This window comes from Micromys minutus (genome assembly GCF_963924665.1).
Source record: "Micromys minutus genome assembly, chromosome: 7".
Taxonomy (NCBI): Eukaryota; Metazoa; Chordata; class Mammalia; order Rodentia; family Muridae; genus Micromys; species Micromys minutus.
Window position 1 is genome coordinate 74,372,661 of NC_137976.1, and position 4,553 is coordinate 74,377,213.

Genomic DNA, 4,553 nt, shown 5'->3' on the forward strand with positions numbered 1-4,553 from the left:
CCATTTCCCCATTTGGGCCTACGATAACAGGTGGAAGATTAGAAGTGCCCAACCATTGAGCTATAATGAGACATATTAATAATAAACTAATGTGTGTGTGCCACATTGTGGATCCAAAGAGTCCCTGGGCAGGTGGTTGCAAGCACAATTCACAGGAGCCCAAAGCAGTGTTGCACAAATTCACTGCAACAAGTATCCAAGAGATGGGAGGAAAAGATCTACTTCAATCTGTTTCCAGGGAGATAACCTGCATCTCCCAGTCCATTGCTGAAGAAGGTATCTTTCCTAGAATGCATATTTTAGGCATGATCATCAAAAACTATGTGGCTACTGTTGTGTGGGCCTATATCTGTGTTCTTTACTATATTCTATTTTTCCACCTCTTGAGTGCACCATTGTTCTTCCTCCTCTTCTAATAGTTGTTGGGGTGGCTAGCAATTTGGACCCTTTCTTCTGTTTTATATTTAAATGAGGCCATCCCTTAGTCCAATACCATTTCCCAGCAGGTGTCTCTTGCAGGCCCATAACGAGGATAGGCTTCTGCATAGCTTCTAGAGACACTCAATCTGCCTGGTTATTGCCCCAGGCCACTGAGTCTCTTCTCTTCTGATATCCTGGGCACTGAATAATACTCACCGTTGCCGGCTTCAAAAGAACATCCAAGAATCTAAGTTTTCTTGCTTGTTTTTTACTTCTTTTCCCTCTGATGTGAGTAGTTCTCTCTCTTGGTTTATAGCCCCATGGACATGGGCTGTGGCAAAGGCATACCTGCTATCCATGTAGATGTTAATTTTCTGGCTGGCCCAAGTTTCAAGGCTTTGGTGAGGGCATTTAGCTCTGCTTTCTGTGCCAATGGGCTGGGGTAGAGTTTCAGCCCAGATGACATTTGTACTTTCCACCATGGCAGGACCCACTTGTCTCTGACCTTCATCAAAAAAACTGCTCCTGTTTGTAAACAGGTAGCCTTAGGTCTTGGCAGGTGCGGTGCGCTCCTCGACCATCGACGAAAGGCATCATTGAACGTGCTCACCGAACCCTAAAGGTTTATTTAAACAAACAAGAAGGGGAAATTGAAGAGGTGCCCCCACACCCAAAATGGCCGTTTCTACTATACTTCTTACCTTAAATTTAAAAAATTTGGATGCTCATGGCCATTCAGCTGCCGAGCGCCATGGACAATGGCCTGTTCCACCTAAAGAGTTAGTAAAATGGAAAGATGTCCTCACTGGTAATTGGAAAGGCCCGGATCCTATTTTAATATGATCCAGGGGAGCTATTTGTGTTTTTCCACAGGGAGAAGAAAGCCCGATTTGGATCCCAGAACGTCTAACATGTCAAGTGCTACCAGAACAAGAAGCTGTTCCACCTGCTTCTGATGAGGCTGTTCTGCATGACGATTCAAGCAGAACCGAGTTGGGAGATTCTGTCGGTGTTCCCAAAACCGATGCCCATTTGCCTTAATGCAAAACTTTCCTCCTTTGTTTGACACCATTAAGACCTTTGATGTACTGTACTTGCCCTTAGACACAGAGATAGCAGGGTTATGGGGATTATAGAACTTTTGCCTTATCAAGTAATTTTTGGCATGCTTTTGTGCAGAGAGACTGTGTTTCTGCTCTAGATGGTGTGCAAACTCCGTACTCAACAATATCGTGACAAAGTGGTCATAGCACAAGCTCTTGCTGCACTCGAAATGGGCACCTCTCCCTCTGTTTGGCTTAGTATGCTTAAGGAAAAGTGTTGGGTCTGTGTATGGACAGCCCCTGCACCCTGAGCCTTTGAGGCATTGCACCAGGATCAGGTGTCCTACACTAAGGCAGCCTTTGCACCCTGCAGGGCTTGTTCCCATTGCACGCAGGAAGGTGCCTTACCCAAAATTATAAGATATGCTTTAGGAAAAGTGTTGGGTCTGTGTCTGGATAGCCCCTGCACACTGAGCCTTTGAGGCATTGCACCAGGAATGGGTGTCCTACACATAGGCAGCCTTTGCACCCTGCTGGGCTCGTTTCCATTGCACACAGGAAGGTGCCTTACACAAAATTATTGCTGATCATGGTCTTGAACCCTAAAGGTTCAACAAGAGCCTGATGCAACATACCTGGGAAAACTTGACTTACTGACGTCGCCGCTCCCGTGTGTTGAGTTCTGGATCCTCTTTGGCCCCTCGCGTGGTCCCGGGTTCCGGCACCAGTTGTGGCGCGCATCTCGACCAGTGAGGAAAGACGACCACCACCAGAGGATTCTGGGCGCACAGCCCGCACACCAACCATAGACAAAGTATGCAACCTCCCAGACAGCAAGCTATAAACAACCCCACCCCCACCCATTCTTTAAAGTAGGACACAGCAGAGGAGAGCCAAGAGGTAAGTCCCTCAGCAAATCTAGGATCTACTCTAGTAGCATTGATGGCAGTCACTGCTCTTCTTAGTTCGTCAAGGTTGGCATTGAAATTTTTGGACCAATATGGGCTTGGGGAATGCTGATAATATTCCTCATCTGAGGTCCACTGCGGTCTTGGTTGCCATTGCTGTCAGTGACAGGAGCAGCAGGGACATCTTCTACCGAGGTCGACTCATTTTTGACTGGGCACGTCAGCCGGGCTGGGATCCAATGAGGTGTTTCCTTTCCCTGGGGGAAAACACAAACAGTTCCCCTGGATCTCGATATAACCGGATCCGGTCCATACCATTATTATCCAGCACATCTTTCCACATAACTAGCCTCTCCTCATCCGTTGGTCCCTCAGAGGCATGCCTGTCTGCGGCTGATTTTCCATCATCATTTAGATGCAAAAAATTAAGGGTAAAGAGTGCAAGAGAGACTCTTTCCCGGGGGACAGCTCCTTTTGCTATACCCCCTTTTTGTTTTTGTAAACATTCTTTAAGATTTCTATTGGCCCTTTCAACAATGCCTTGGCCTTGAGGATTATAGGGCAATCCTGTCAGGAGTGAAACTCCCATGTGATGGCAAAATTGCTTGAATTTTGCCGAAGTACAGGCAGGACCATTATCTGTTTTTAACACTTTCGGTATGTCCCATGCACTCCATGCTTCAAGACAATGAGTAATAACATGAGAAGCCTTTTCTCCCGATAAAGGAGAAGCAAAAATGACTCTTGAACAGGTATCAATGGACACATGTAAAAGATACTGAGATAATTGTTTAGAATAATTTGCAGATTTAGTAAAATTTTTATACTGAATACTGGTCACACATAATCTTGAGAACTTCCATTGGCAGCCCAACTGGGCAACCTGCCACAATATATCTATCTTTTTTTGAACCAGATCAATTTTCTAAGGTATTATTATAAACAGTTTTTATATTAGAAGAAAAGGTAAAGAGGCCCTTAACTGCCCAACGTACTCTCCGAGATTGACAACCAGTCTAAGGAGGCAGGGCTGAATCTCTTCTTGTACAAAAAGGTGACCACTTAGGTTGGGCTGGAATAGACAAATTACCCTTTGGCTGGGAAATAGGCCAGAGACCGGCAATCCAGGTGGCATCAGCCTATCCAGGTTTTTTGTATAATTAGCAGCGACTCTATAAGTTTGGACTGACTCTGCCAACTCTTTAACTTGATTATGCAAGGGAAACATTTGCCAGATGGTATGGCGTGTCTGCGGTGAACAAAAGAACTCTCACTTCCTCTCTGGATAGAGAGGAAGAGCAGAAGTGGCTGCTTTAAGAGCTTCCGGTTTCACTATAGAAGTCCTTCGCCCCGGCTGAAACCACTCCGCTTCAAATTTTGCTGCCTCCTCCTCTAAATCTTTCTTATCTCTCGTAAGTCCTGAACTGAGCAATAATCATTAGTATCTGGCTTCTTTTATTATTATTATTTTATTAGATACTCTCTGTATTTACATTTGAAATGTGATCTCATTCCCCTACCCCTCTGTAATCCCCCCTCCCCCTCCACTTGTCTTCATGAAGGTACACTTTCTCCTAATCACCCTCTCCACCACATTGCCTTGGCATTCCCCTACATTGAGAAAACATGCCCTCTCTGGACCAAAGGCCTCCTCACATTGATGCCAGACACTGTTATCTTCAGCTACATATACAACTGGACCAATAGGTCTCTCAGTGTGTGCACAAAGGTTGGTGTTTTAATCCATGGGAGTTGTAGAGGATTTGGTTGGTTGGTAATGTTCTTCCCATGAGGTTGCAACCCCTTTCAGCTTCTTCAGTCCTTTTTTTAACACCTCCATTTGAGTCCCCATGTTCAGTCTGATGGTTAGCTGCAAGCATGCTCAGCTGTATCTGTATGACTCTGGCAGAGTCCCTAAGGAGGCATCTCTGTCTTGTTCCTGTTAGTATGTACTTCTTGGCATCAGCAATAGTGCTTGGGTTTGGTGGCTGCATATGGGATGGATCCCCAGGAGAGGCAGCCTCTGAATGATCTTTTCTTCAATCCCTATTCCTCTATTTGATCTGGTATTGCCTCCTGTGAGGGTTTTGTTCTCCCTTCTAAGAAGGACGGGGAAATTTTGGCCTTCCTTCTTTTTGAGCTTCATATAAGGTCTGTAGATTGTTTCTTGGGTATTCAGAGC

General features: G+C 45.4%; 1 pseudogene across 1 annotated transcript in view; it reads left to right on the plus strand.

Annotated features, from left to right (window-relative positions):
- The first annotated feature begins 2,463 nt into the window (after nucleotides 1–2,463).
- Nucleotides 2,464–4,553, plus strand: part of LOC308422942 (protein SET-like) — a 31,590-nt pseudogene continuing 29,500 nt past the window's right edge. The window contains exon 1 of the transcript in view: nucleotides 2,464–2,802. The product of the transcript in view is annotated as a protein SET-like (transcript). The remainder of the gene's footprint in view (nucleotides 2,803–4,553) is intronic.